General features: G+C 35.4%; 1 long non-coding RNA gene and 1 pseudogene across 3 annotated transcripts; one reads left to right on the forward strand and one right to left on the reverse strand.

The window, feature by feature from the left end:
• The first annotated feature begins 44 nt into the window (after positions 1-44).
• LOC102896919 lies at positions 45-484 on the forward strand (annotated as a pseudogene).
• An 11861-nt stretch (positions 485-12345) lies between these two features.
• Positions 12346-15534, reverse strand: LOC107196750. 3 transcript variants are annotated; one of them, XR_001518179.2, is made up of 3 exons: positions 15344-15534; positions 13709-13844; positions 12346-12890 (listed from the first exon to the last, which is right to left on the reverse strand). It is a non-coding gene; the product is annotated as an uncharacterized LOC107196750 (long non-coding RNA). The 3 variants fall into 3 exon arrangements; XR_003044488.1 differs by having other exon boundaries at positions 13709-14937; XR_003044487.1 differs by having other exon boundaries at positions 13709-15534.
• Between the last annotated feature and the right edge of the window lie 38 nt (positions 15535-15572).

A 15572-nucleotide genomic window follows, 5' to 3' on the forward strand; every position in this document is an offset into this window, starting at 1 on the left:
GCTTTGGTGTTTTTAAGATTCAGCTCCTCCTGTAACCCACCACCATGACCGAAGAAAGCACTGCTGCTGGAGATGTAATGGATGTTAATACTGCTTTACTAGAGGTGCTGAAGACCACCCTCATCCACGATGGCCTAGCACATGGAATTCATGAAGCTGCCAAAGACTTAGACAAGTGCCAGACCCATCTGTGTGTGCTTGCATCCAACTGTGATGAGCCTAAGTATATCAAGTTGGTGGAGGCCCTTTGTGCTGAACACCAAATCAACCTAATTAAAGTTGATGACAACAAGAAACTAGGAGAATGGGTAGGCCTCTGTAAAATTGACAGAGAGGAAAAACTCAGGAAAGTGGTTGGTTGCAGTTGTATAATGGTTAAGGACTACAGCAAAGAATCTCAGGCCAAGGATGTCATCGAGGAGTACTTCAAATGCAAGAAATGAACAAATAAACTTGGCTTTGGATTTTCGGAAAAAAAAAAAAATCCTGGAGTTAAGATCTGGTCAGGTCTGGGAATGTTTAGGAATCACTAAAATATAAATATGATAGAAGCATGAGATTCCCCCACCTAGTGAGTCTAAGTAGAGATAAATGCTTGAAAGGTGATCAATACATATATACGTACATACATACAAAGTGACCTAGCCCTCAACCACCTGGCATAGATGATAGATCCAAAAAAAGGCATCTGACATAAGCCAGCCACTCGAAGTCTTTCTGTGGCATTTTTCAAACTCGTACTAAAAGAGTTAGTGTCTCTTAGGTGGTCAGTGTCAGAGACCAGTCTATGAGGGTCCAGAAATCATGTTTCAAGCCATGTGGATGAAACTAGCAATAATGGGTGAGAGCAAAGTGAAAGTAGAGAGAAAAGGAGAGATAAGAAAGAGTCCTAACAACATTTAATTACCCAGTTCTCTTTCTCTTAAGGCCATTTCTTTCATGTCTATTAGATGGTTTGTCCATTGGATTCAATATAACCATTACTCACAAGAGCCAATAATTCCTATATTTTCCTAATATAGTTTGAATTAGATTTCTGTAACTTCAAGTTCAAATAAAAATGAATAGTAAATGGATATTACCGAATTAATGAAATATTACACATTTTTAACTTAAAAAAGTCACAAATGGCTTTTCCTGTTTTTATCATTTACTTTCTGCTCCTTCCACCACTGAAGATCTTTTTCCAGTCATCCATTGACACATAACAAACCACTCTAACACTTAGTGTCTTAAAATGACAATCAATTGTTTTGTTCATGAATCTGTAGTTTGGGCAGGGCTCTGTGGGGAAGGCTAATCTCTGTTCCAAATGGTATCATCTGGGAGACCTGACCAAAAACTTGAGCAACGACTCCTAGAAGGCCTACTCATGTGGCTGACAAGTTGGTGTTGGCTGTCAACTCGCCTGAGATTTCTCTTCATGTGGGCCTTTCAGTGTAACCACAGCTTCTTCACAAATGAGAATGGGCTCCAAGTGGAAGCTATACCATCTTTTATGACCTAGATTCAGAAGTCACACAGTGGCCTTTCTCCCATTCTCTACTAGTCAAGGCAATCACAAAGGCCTGCCAGGTTCAAGAGGGAAGTACACAGATGCCACCATTTGATGGGGGTGTGGTAAGATTCTGAATTAGCATGAGGGAAAAGAATATTTCATGGACATTCTGAAAAATTTTAAGCCACTACAGATTCTTAATGGTTTACAGGAACTAAGTTTCTATATGAATTCCTATATAAAGTTTCTATATAACTAAGTATAATGGTTTATAGAAACTAAGACCAGTGTACATAAGCCACAGGGACATATATTTTAGTTCCATATGAAAAACATTCATTCATTCATTCACTCATTTATCCATTTATTCATTTATAAAATAAATATATATTGAGAGACAAATATTCAGGGTACTTTGCTAGATGCTAGAGCAGGGCCAGTTGTCAGCCAGTGTATTTTTACTATATTTTACTATTTATAGTATAAATACTATAAATAGCACAAATTATTTGTACTATAAATACTACAGCCAGTATTTATTCTTATTGGGTCTGTGTCCATTCCAATGGCTTGCTGCCCAGGTTGTCAAATATTTTTAAAATCATCCCTCTTCTTGGGAAAGTCTCTAACCCTTCCTTTTAGGAAAACAAAGACTAAGGGAGGAGATTATAGTTGGGACCATTTAACAGTGTAAGTAGCAGAGAGGTCCAAGCTCTGAAACTAACTTAAATTTTGCTTAGATTTAATACCATGCAAGCACAATGCATTGCCAGATTTCCAAGTAATCTAATAACTTGTAAGTTTTCTGTTCTGATTCTTTCTAAATCTTACAGTTAAATCCATTTAATCTTTACTTGGAAGTTTACTTCCATCCCAGATTCTGAAAGCCGTCTTAACTGAAGAGTGTTAGGAGGAGTCTTAAATAAATTTGGTTTAACTCAACACACTTATTTTTATATTTACTCACTAATGACATGATAAAAAAAAAAACCCACAAAGATAAATAAACCACAGGATTTATTCTTGAAATGACTAGTCTGGTGCAGAGGTCCCTTAAATGTTGATGAGCATAAGAATTGTCAGGGAGGTTGTTAAAACTGTAAAACCTAGTCCTACTCCCAGAGGTTATGATTCATTAATTCTTTTAGGTGATTCCAAATAAGTGATCTTTCTAAGTGTCAATTACAGAACAGATATTTCAATACAATATCAAAATGTTATGTTTGAATTATGGTTAAAATCATAGACTTTGGCACCAGAATATCTGGATTTGAATCTAGCACTATCACTTACTACTTGTGTGACACTGTTATTTTGTTATTTTGTTTCTCTATATCTCTACAATGTCTTACCTTGTTTAAAAATAAATGAGATAATTTAAGTCTAAAGAAATGAACTAATGCTTACTGTTTTACTGAGAAATTACTGTAACAAAATACCTCATTACAAAAAAGGAACTTGGGAATCAGTGTAGGAAAAGGGAAAACTGGAGAGGAGATCTAAAGCCTGTATGGATGAAGATTTTGAAAGAGAATAGAGATATCTAATGAAGAAGTTGCTTAAATTTTGCTCTATTGTGTGCAAGGTGGGTTTCCCAAAGAAAACTTGATAGCATTTACATTACTAATGTTTTTGAAGTTAAATTTGCTTTTGCAGGGAATGTCAGAGCATTGAATCTTCTCAAAATGGGCTGGGTACAAGAGAAGAAGCTGCTCAGAGAGTACAGTTACTTTTCTTTTGAATGAGTAAAAGGCTAATAGACTTGCACATAATAAACCTCTGAAAAATGGTAACTATTATAAGAGTCCTGTTTGTTCTTCTTTGTCTGTCCTCATCCCTGCTGCCTTCTTCCTATTCCATCCTTAAGTATTCCAGTTAATTTTCAAGAGACCTTCTTATATTCTTACTCTTTTCTCAGAACATACCTCCCTTTGCAACTCCTGACATTAAACTAAAACCTAAGAGCACCACTTCCCTCATTAATTTCTCTCACAGAGATCCATTCATGCAGTTGGTCATTCACTTAATAAGTATTACTGAACAAATACCCTGTGCTGGGCACTATACCAGGAACAAGAATAGAACAATGAAAAAAGACATGGTCCCTGCCCTTGTAGAGTCTATAATTTAGGGGAGGAGCAAACATCTAACAATTATACAAGTATGTACCTAATTACAAACAAGATAAGTGATAAAAAAAAAAAAAGAGAACTTCAGTGATCTCTGAGAATATACAGTATGAGTACCTATTCTAGTGTGGACAATAAGAAAGTCCCCTCACTTAAAAAAAAATCTTTATTATATATGTTGAGTACCTATTATGTCTCAGTTAGTAGCAACACTTATTACATACAACATAATGCATAAGTATAGATTATAAATAAAAGACATGGAAGGAAATTAACATTTATAGTACAGTGTGATACCTATTATGTAAAAATAAGCAGAAGGGCATTTAAATAAATGTTAGGAATCAGGGAAATTTTTCCTAAAATAATGAAATAAATGATAGCTATGATTTTCATAATGCCATGTGCTCTAAAAACAGGCATGTAATGGGATAAATGGTAACCACCCCCAAAAAAGATATGTCCACATCCTAATCCCCAGAACCTGTGAATACCACCTTATGTGACAAAAGAGTGCATATTATATGCACTTAGATGAAAAAGATGTGATTAAGACACTGAGAGGAGGAGTTCATCTTGAATAACCTGTGTGGGCCCTAAATGCAATGGCATGCCTTCTTATAAATATGAGACAGAGAGAATATTGAGACCTAAGAGGAAGAGGCAATGTGACCACAGAGATTGAAGCCATAAATCAAAGAACTCCTGGAGCCACCAGAAAATGGAAGAGGCAAGGGACAGATTCTTGTTTAAAGACACTGGAGGGAGCATGGCTCTGCTGACACATTGATTTCAGACTTCTGGACTCCAGAATTGTGAGAGAATAAATTTCTTTCTTTTTTTTTTTTTGCCTCTGTCATTCAGTTTGTGGTAATTTGTTACAGCAGCCACAGCAAACTAATACAAAACACCTAACCCAATTTGTGAATGTAGGGATTCCTTTCCAGAGCTGAAGGAACCTTAAAAGGGGGAAAGAAGATCCCAGTTACCACTATAGTAAAATATCAATTTTTACAAAAACACCAGACATAGAACAGCATCATTTTTTTTTCCTGAGACTCTAACCTGTAGCTGTAGGTAGAGGTAAGAGAGAAAATCAGAGCTATAGGTAAGTTTAATTAGGTCTTTGAATGGCACAACTAAGGAGCCAAAACTTCTCCAAGCCCTTGGCACTCAAAGTGTGGTTCTTGGAGCAACAGCTGGGGTGGCAGCAGTACCTCAGAAGTTTTTAGAAATTCAGAATTGGGAGCTACATTCCAAATCCGCTCAAATGGAATTTTTATTTTAATGAGATTCCTGGGTCATTTGCGTGTACTCTAACATTTGAGAAGCAAGTCTAGAGCAAAGCTATTGAGAGATTTTGAAAGATTTAAAGCAGATAAGTGACACAGTAATATTTGCAATTTAGGTCAACCAATCTGGTGGTATTAGGAAGAAAAGATTTAACTGGGATAAAAAACAAGGCAGAGTCAAGTGACTGCAACAGTACTGGTAAGAAATTATAAAGTTTTGAATAACGATGTTAGTAATAGAGATGATACAAAACTGACACAATTTTAAGAAATATCTGGACCCTGGTCTGATATGTACTAATGCCACTCACACCTAGGTTCTATAACGTGTCCCACTTTGTGCTTTTATTTCTTACAGGATCTTAGAATGGGATTTTCACTGTAAGAGTTTCTGTTGACGCACTAACAGATGCCAAGATGCCAAGTAAGTATGAGACATTCTCCCTTCCATATGCAGGTTGACAAAAAGAATGCATTCAAGAATCTCTTACATGATTCTTTAAACCTTCAACCAGATTAAGGATAGAAGAAAGCATCAGAGAAAGTAAAAGAGAACCTTCTTAGGAGGACTGTCACTGTGTTCTGAGTACCCACTCTCTACTAGGAATAGGCGTAGAAGAGTACAACCTTCTAACCTCAAATCTAGTGAGCGGTACTGCCAGGGAACCACAGAAAACCTTTTCAGAATGTGTTTTCTGCAGCTGGAAAATGCAAAAAACTAGTGTTATATTGATGTTTTAGAGCCAGGAGAGTGCTGTTGCTTTGGGACTGGCCTTCATTCCTAAAACTTATCAGGGCAAGGGATGTCCAGGAAGAAGAGAGCTAGAGTTCTGGGATTTATGTCAGTTGTGGGCAGTAGAAACCCGTATTCATATCTCTAGGAGGTGGTCTCAACACACAAGCTTGCTATTTGCTAGGATATAGTTGTCTACTTCCAGAATTTCAAAGTATGAGTGGGTATTATACAACTTATGCTTTTATAAAAGAAAACATAATTAGTGCTACACACATAATAAAAAATTATTGGTTAACCTTATTTTGCTTACATATGTATTTATAATTTCTTTCTGTAGCTTTGTGAAAGCTTTAAAAAGAAATTCTCCCACAGAGCACATATTCATCACTTATTTTGTAAAATTAACTTTAGTGGTTTTTAAACAGGTCTCTTTAGAGTTGTATAAATCTGCAACTTTATGTTCAGATTTGGTCAGGCTAGAACAATCTGCAACTTCATTTTCATTAACTGTATCCAGATTTTAAATTTAAAATGAAGTATTAGTGAAATCAACATCATGTTTTTAGGGAGAACTTATTTTTAAGCAAACATGAATATATTTTTAAAATACTAATAGACTAAAATTAATTACCTGTTCTTATTTTCTATCTTTCTTCTTCATAATGGTAAAATAAACACCAATTGGCAGAGCTTTAACCAAAATGAGCTCCTTCTTCTGGTCTAGAAAATGTTGAAATCCTATATGTCAAAACATTTAATAAAGAAGAGATAAGGTAATTCTGGACAAATCTGTCATCAGTCCCCAGGTCATCTTTATGAAATTCCAGATCTCGCCAAGAGATGGGGCTCTTGTATCCAGCCCAGAAACTGAAACATATAAGGACATTTTTTTAGACACTGAGAAACTATGTCCATTACGATTGGCAAGAGCCTTTGAAAGCAAGAAAGTTCAGCTTTAAAGGGTTGGCCCAATGGCCTTTACACATTCTCTTCCAGCTAGATCATCAATCTCTTAGAAACTCAATTTCCATACCTGTGAAATCTAGATATGCCCTCTTGATGTTCCAGGAAGAATGCTTAGCACATTGACTAGTAAGTAGCAGGTAGGTGTACAGTGAATCTTAGCTATTGCCTGTAAAAACCAAAACAATATTTGTCTTGTCTGCTGACTCACAGTAGGTGCTCAATAAATATCAAAATTGAATGAATGGATGGATGAACCTTCAATCTACAGAGTTAGCTTGATGTAGCTTTTAGTTTAGCCTCTCAAGCCTATGAAATCAGAATCTTATGCCTGACTTAAACCTTATCCTTCCTGACTAATGAATGACTCTATAATAGTTGCCTGGCAGACCTGTGATTTGATTGATTTCAATTTGTCCTCATCTTGAGCACTTTCTAAGTTGGCATTTTAGTCTCCTGTCTGTTTCATCTACTTAAGTCCTAGATCTCTCGGATACCTTAACAAGAACAAAAAAATTGCAACTAAACTAGAAAAAAGACAAATCTATTAAAAGCAGTAATTAAAATTCATTTTGAACAGAAATATGACATTAATAAGTGGCACTTTAACCTTTAAGTTTTTAAATTTTATTTTAAACTATAATTGTTCTAGTTCCTCAGTGATGACTCCTCAACACATTTATATGAAGAAAGAATGTTTAAAATATAGGGACAATTTTTGACAACTTCACTGTTCCTTATGGAGGTCTTTGGGAGTTTACTCTTTTTAGGGGAGTGTTATATGCTTACCCAATCCCCAAGCCTCAAAATCACTGTAATGTTGCTACTCAGCCTTGTTTTTCTTTTATGGTCAGTTCTAGCTTTATAGTCTACTGGGAAACTCAAATTTTATTCTGTAGCTATTGTCCAACTTTAAAAAAAATGCATTACAGGTTAGTAATTGGAGTAGAATCCATATATATAGTACCAAGTTATACTATAATGGTACAGGATGAAGGTTATATTGACCTTATCTATCCTAAAAGTAAGCACAATCTGTCTTTGAAGTTTAAAGATCAAAGCACTTTTAATGTATATTACTACATAATAAACACCTTTTGTGTGATTTCCTGTAAGAAAAGACTTTTAAAATAGAAGGTGGAAAATATCTTTCAAGTATCAAAAAGTGTCACAAATTAAGGCTAGGGTGTCAACAACATGAAAATTTGTTGAGTGACATACTATGTAATTTCATTTATATTAATTTCAAAACCAAGACTACTAATCTATATTGATATAATCTATATTGAATAATGGCTCCTTCGAGGTGGCTGGAGTAGGGTTGGGGGATTGACTGGTGATTGGGAGAGTCATCTGGAGCATCAAAGAGTGCTGAAAATATTCTATATCTTGATTTAGGTATGTTACATGAGGTAGCATACCGCACTGTTAGCTTAAGATCTGTACACTTTAGTATACCTAAATTTTTTTAAATAAAAAAGCTATACCTCAATAAAAAATATGTCCTTAGTCACATAATAAAGAAAACACTGAGTCTAAAAAAAATTGTATTGATTTAACAAACACTTGGTGTCTGCTCTGTGTTAGGAATTCTGCTGGTACTTGTAGATTCAAAATAGAGTAAATAATAAGAAATGAAACCTGTTTATAAACTAATAAGCCAGCAAATTTTAGCCTTTAGGCTACCACCAGCCACAACTGAGACTTTTAAATTCAACATATCTTTATTCTCTAGAATCAATCCTATAAATAAACCTTTTATATTGCATATGAAAGGTTTAATACATTCTACTTATTCTTATATGCCCAGTTCACTTTTCACTTTTTCCACAAAGGTTTTTAATCTCCTGAAACCAGCAGTGCCCTATCTTTACTTTGTATTCTTTATATTCATATAGTATCTCACAACTCAGTACTTAATTGTTCTTAAATAGTCTTGTGATAAACTTGTCTCCTACTCAAACTGTAAGTTCTTCTAAGTTCCTTGAGACTAGAGATATATTTTTTTGAAGTTTCACAATGTTTAGCAAAGTGTAGGTTATGTGATATATGCTTAATTAATTATTGTAGGTAGAATGAATGAAAACTTCACTTTGACCATATTAAACATGCTTAAGAATAGTTTAAATTTCAGGAAAAGAAATTAATCCTTACAATAATTAATATCCAGCATTTTATGTTATAATTTTCTTACTAACTCACCTTTTATGTGCTAGACAGAGAGAAAAGGTATTCTTGATATTCCACCCTGTTTCCTGTAGCTCATTCTAATAAGAAGTGAAAGGAGGCTCTCCTTATCTGTTCAATAACAGTATATTTGCTTTAATTGAGAAGGAAAAGCATCTGGATGAAACATTTATCTCCAAATATCTCTCTATTCCTCATAGTAATAGAACTGATTTTTTTTTAACAGAGTTTATAGTTGCTTAAAGTAAAAACTACATTTCCCAGCTTTCCTTGCAACTAAGTGTAGCCATGTGACTGAAAATGAAAGGTATACTTTCAGCTCCTGTTCCCAAAGGAACGTGCTTTTGTTTCTTCTCTTCCTTTAGACAGCTACTTGGAATATGGTTATGGTTTTGAATAATCTTGGACTACAAGATGAGGACAACACTCTAGAAATGGCAGAGTAAAGAGAAAATGTGTGGGTTCCTGGATGACTAAATCAAGAAAGCAACCATTCCAGGATTACCCATCTAGTCTGTTATGTGAGAGGAAAACTCTTGTTTAAGCTACTGTTATTCTTAGTCTCATTATATGCAGTGTAAACAATTTCCTAACATCTATTGGAGAGTTACATGTGGTAACAGTTGGCAAAGAATGATTCTTTCCTTCCCACACGCAATGCTTTAAGGAATAAACATGTTTCAGCTCCAAACTTTGGGTGAATGATTTACTTGTATAAGAACTCAAACCTAGTTTCTGATATCAAAAAGCTAGTTTAAAATAATTTGTTTGGCAGCTAACTACCTCTAATTTTCCTTCCCCCAAGTTCCATTCACACACAGAAGCATATATTCATATGCATACTCAGACTTATCATGGAGTCTCGCTTGGCATTTGGACGACCAATTGGATCTCAAGTTAAATTAGCCAATGAAAACTGTAAACTGAAAACTGTGATCTGTAGTTTTTATTTCATATGTTTATACTGACTTTGAGTAGTATTACTTTTTATAAACTAACCTATACATCCTTGAAACTGCATCTTTGAAATTGGCTTTTATCAGCATCTTGTAATATTTTATGAAAATTTAATATATCTCATCATGTAGAAAACAGTTAAAATATTCATCCATTGAACAATTTATAATTTCAGGGCTGCCAAAAGAAACATACCTTTCATATCGTATATTTGACTTTGAAATTTTTATAGCTCTACATTCCTTAATACCTTCAACTTTCCCTGTATTTTCAAGCATCCTCTACTTCTGTCCTGTCTCATGGAAAAAGTCTCTTTACCAAGGTTAATAACTTCACCCATGGTCTCGAGTGCATCCTTGTCTGCCTTTACCTCATTATTTCCTTAACTCATTTCTTTCTTACAGGCTCTTTCTCTTTATCAACATTTCATTTTTGGTTTTGTTTTCTTCTATCTTAAAAAACATATATACAGACAAAAGTCTTTCTCTGGACCCTGATATTTCTTTCATGTATTGTTCTGCTTTTTTCATGTATTTACTACACAAAAACAATTATCATCAGTGTTTTCATTTTGTCACTTCTCATTTACTCTTATACTTGCCATTCTGATTCCATCTCTGCCAGGTTACTAAAATTACTTCCAATTCATCAATCACCTAAATCCCCAAAGACATTTACTTAGTCTCCACTCTCCTTGACTTTAAGCAGTAATTAATCCTGTTGACAACTTTAAAAAAATAATTTTATATATCTTGGCGATATATATCTTTCCTCTTTGGCCACTCTCCTTTGCTGGCTCCCTTTCTTCCTCTCAGGCTAGGTATAGTGGATATGTATTGTTGTGATCCTTCTGATAATTTTTTTTTTTTTCTGGAATTTCCTTTAAGGAACTACTTCTTTCCTCATTTTATCCTTGCACTATTTGACTTACTACAACTTTTTTTTTTCCTTCTAATCCCCTATCTTACCATTTATTCCACTGAATTCTCCATTTCCTTCCATAAGACCTTACTCCTTGAACTCTAATTGCTCCCATCGACAAAAAACGACCCCCTTTCCCCTCTAGATTTGCTTCACAGGCCTTTTCCAGGATTTTTCTTTGCATTTTTTTTTTAGGATTGGTGCACCTTTTTCAGAATTCCATTATTTCCTCAGTTTTTGACCTTATTTTCCTAGAGTAGATGCTCACGTAATTCCTAAAAGATCACATGGGAGGAAACTGCTCTTCAGTTCTGAGCGTTATTTGTCTGAAAACATCTTTATTTTGCTTTTGCGGTTAATTGATTATTTGAATTACAGAATTCTAGACTTAAAAATTGTCTACAAAAATGCTGTCATCGTCTTCCGGTATCCAGTACTAGGTCTGATATTCATTCCTTTGTTGATAACATGTCTTTTATGTTTAGAAACTTTAGAATTATTGACTATTATTATTCCTAGTTTTTAGTCTTGGTATTACATGATAATGTCTCCAAGTATGACTCTTTTTATATATATTTTCTGGTACCCTGTAGCCTACTCAATCTGAAAACTTTTCTTCAACATTCTTAAAAAATCTCTTATAATTAAAATTTCTTTCCTCACTTTTATTTAAATCTTGCTAGTGGAATGTTAGTCTGCTAGATGGGCTCTCCATGAATCTTTTCTCGTATTTTCTTTTCTATGTATGCTATGTTCTAGATTTCTTTGATTTTATCTCTAGTATTTCCATTGAATTTTTTATTTAAGCAATTATGATTTTAGGTGTCTCAGAACTTTATTTCATTATATGGTCGCTCCTTTTTCAGAGCACTTTGTTTGTATATTATAGATATAATATGTTCTCAATACTGGAGTATATAAATTGGAATGCTTTAAAAAAATGTTATTTTGTGAATTATATTTGCTTCCTTTAGAGTTAGTTTTTTTGTTTTTCTTTGTCTTTTTCATAATGATTTTCCTGATTTGCCTGTTGATTCTTCATTGTATGTTCATATATATAAAAGAACCGGTCATTCTTTTGCTTTAGTAAGTAGGATTTCTTCCAGTTCTCTCTCCTACATGGGAATTGTGAATAAGTGGCTGGGTTGGGCATGGCAGGGACTGAAATACCATATATCAAGTTTCACTTCAGGATGGGTAGGAAAGTAGCTGGCTCTCTAGACCCTGGCCCTGAATGCCAGAAAAAAGAATGGTTTTACTCAGTATTGTCAACATAAAAGCTTCCATCTCTTCTCTACTATTTACACATTTAGAGAAGATTTGGAGTTTTATTCGGCTTCTGTTTTTGTCTGCTGGCAGATGTCTTTGCCTGCTCTCAGCGTATATGAATGAGTGAAGTAAATGTGCGTGATGATTGATTCAGTTGTACCATATTTAGAATGTATCTCCATTTTCAGCTTATTCTCACTTCTGCCTTCTGCCATGCCTCCAACTAATTCTTTTGTAGCTTCTTCACTATATTTTTTTAGGCAATGGTTTTGTTACTACTAGTTAAACCACTACTATTAGCTTTGTTTTCCACGGAAGTGTTGAATTTTCATTTACTTTTCTTCCCTTTTCCACATACCATTCTCCCCTCCACATAAGTGCATACACAAAACACACATCTTTATTCATATTTATTCCTCGGCTTTTCTACTTCCACATTTTTATTTCAGAAGTGTCCAGAAAAGAATAATAGGCAAATTATATGCCAACTCCACCGTCATGAACAGTAACCCAAGAATAACTCTTGATAGTTTATAAGCATATATTTTGCCATTTGGGTAAAAATTATTGCAGAATCCTCCCTAGCTGACTGTCCCTTGGTTACATGATCACCTCTACAACATTTTCAGTCTAAGGGAAATAGAATTACTTCCAGAGTAATGGGAGGAGCTCACATTTCTTTAGTCGATTGGTACCCTAAATTATTAATTTCATTACGAGGAGAAAAATGTGATTGGAGAGGCAACCGATAGTGTCTGCCATGGCAGTCATCTAGCTTTTTTTCCTTCCCAACATCATTTATTAAAAGTGTTAGGGAAGTTTATCTTAGAATTGAGTCTTTTAGTAATCCGCATTCCCGAGTCGTTAAGTGTCAGCTCCAGATAAGAAACTGCACTGAGGCCCAGCAAAGATGAAATTTTAAAACCCAATGTTGCAACCTGCGGTAGAGAAGAAACGAAGACAATGGACTGAGAACAGGTCAAAGCAGAAAGGCCTAGAAGCTGAGGTTGTGGGGCACTGGTGAGCTGAGCCCACCTAGTGGACATATATACCAAAGCAGATACTAAGAGACTGATGGACTGCAAATCAGTCTGGAATTTGTCAACTCATTCACCCATAAGGTGACAAGGCTGAATATAAACAGTTAACATACTAAGGATAAAGGAATATAGAGATGAGAAGAGCCAAAAACACAGATGACTTTGTTGAGCCACTGAAAACGAACTGGAAACAATTTCACCTTGAGATTTTCTGTTTTTGAGACAATTCTGAGATGATTAAGACACTTAGTCAAATGATCTAGTTACATACATACACATATAATTTTACATATGAGGGTTTATATTATTCATATAGTTTTACAAATTATGTACTCAATTGTACATGTTGATATACTCCCATATCAAGCAACACAGATTTAAGTCATACTTTTTTAATGCCTATAGAGTATTCCACTTTAGAGGTGTGCTATAATTTATTTAAATCAATCACCTACTGAACATTTTTTGGTATAATACATATTTTAAGGACAATGAGTTTTAATTGGTCTCCTAACTACCCATTTATTTCAATGTACCCTACCCAATATTGCCAAGATAATCTTAAAATCCCATTTTGTAACTGCCAAATCTTGATTGCTTACAGTACTAAATTCCTTAAATTCAAAATTAAGTCTCCTTACAGACTAGTTTCTACCTCATTTTAATGTTACTATCATCTTATAATAACCTTCCATTATAGATAAATAGGTACTCACTTTAATAGAATGTACCTGCAGTCTTGTTTCCTTGTCTTTGCTCATGACATACATTCTGGATCTGGACAGTCTTCCTTCATTAGCATCTTGTCATCAGATTGCCTTTCCATTAACATTTTGGACAACCCCCCAGGGACTACAAAGAGGACAAAGCCAGTTTTTAGAGTTCAATGAACTATATGTCCTTCTAAGCCAGGACTGTCTAATAAAAATAAGATGCAAGCCATCTGTTTTAAAATTTTCCAGTAGCCACATTAAAAGAGGAAAAATAAATCAGTAAAATTAATTTTAATATATTGATCCAATATATACCAAATCTTATTTCAATATGTAGTCCATATAAGAATTAAGATATTTTACTTTTTCTTGGTACTAAGTTTTTGAAATCTGGTATTTCACACTTACTGCATTTCTCAATTCAGACCAGCTCTATTTCAAGAGAGAATAGCCACATTTGGCTAGTGGCTACCCTACTGGACAGGGCAGTTCTAGATAGTCTATTTTCATTTCCTCCTTCTTCCTTAAGACTTTGGAACTGTAATAACAATCTGTCGTGTGAATTCCTAGCACTTATTGTTAGTAACTCTCTTTACCATATGGCTTCTTTGCATTATTTACCTTTTGATGCATTTGTCTTACCTCATAAGCTAACTGTAGATTCTTTTAAGGCTGGGACCATGGACTGATTGAATATCAAAACTGGAAGTAACTTTAACAAAACCATCAACTAATTCTTCTCTCGATGCATGGCTACCCTGCACTTAGTACAGTTTAAGTAAGCCTTTAAAATCTACTTAAAATCAAATCCAGTAGTCGGGGTATCTATGCACCCTAATGCAATTTCTCTGTTTAGTCCTAGAAGGGGATCTTCCTTTCAGGATCTGAAATCTGTTTCTCTCAAGTCTGCATCTCTTGAGACCACATAAAACAAATCTATGCCATATAACAAGTCTGTACCGATTTGGAGATAGCCCCAGTAGTTTTTTTCTATAAGAATCCTCCAAAGTTCAACCACTACTTCATTTGTTGTTTTTGAGTTCTCTTCACCATTTTGCTCTTCTCTGAAATAATTTCAACTTCTTTGAGGTCTTCTTAAATTGCTCAATCTAGAATTGAACACGTAACTCCAGATGTGGCTTGGCCAGTAAAGAGTATAATGATCACTACGGCTGCCTCTGAAAATGCAATTCTACTAGGCCTCAAGACACATTCCTTATGAGAATCAGGGGCTAGGAGAGAAAAAAGGAGCCACACACATTAATTCATATCATCTTTGCATGCCCAGCTTCTAGTCCAGAACTGTACACACATTCACCACAGGTCTTGAGGTTAGTTAATTTTTCTTAATGTTGTCTTCCTCTCTTTTCAATTGAGCCAGGGAATCACCAGGCATTTTTTTTTTCGTTGGAGTCGCCCGACCAAAGGACTGACTAGCAGAGATAACTTAAAGAGAACTAAACTGAGAATCTAAAAAGCGTAAGGAAAGCAGGACGACTTCAGACCAAGGTACCGTGTAAAAGTGCCCAGCAGCCGGGAGCTCTGGTTGGTGATGACGATGGCGATGACCCGGTTTTTCCTGCTCACTGCTGTTCTCTCCCTTACCTTTAAGAAAAATTATTTACCCCACGTCCTCACCTTACAGAGAAGGGCGGGGAGAAAATGCAGCCTACTCAAGTAATTGCAGAGAAAAACTCAGGTAGTGCGCCGTAGGTGGCAGGCCTGGCCAGGAAAGAGAACGCACCAGGTCACGGAGTGCCGGGACCGCGCGCGCACGCGCCCAAGCCCGTCGGGGGCGCGCCCTCGTCTCAGGCCGGGTCCTACTCGGAGCGGTGCGGGAGGGAGGCGGGGAGGCGGGGAGGCGGCG

The sequence above is a fragment of the Pteropus alecto genome, unplaced genomic scaffold, assembly GCF_000325575.1.
Source record: "Pteropus alecto unplaced genomic scaffold, ASM32557v1 scaffold7, whole genome shotgun sequence".
Lineage (NCBI taxonomy): Eukaryota > Metazoa > Chordata > Mammalia > Chiroptera > Pteropodidae > Pteropus > Pteropus alecto.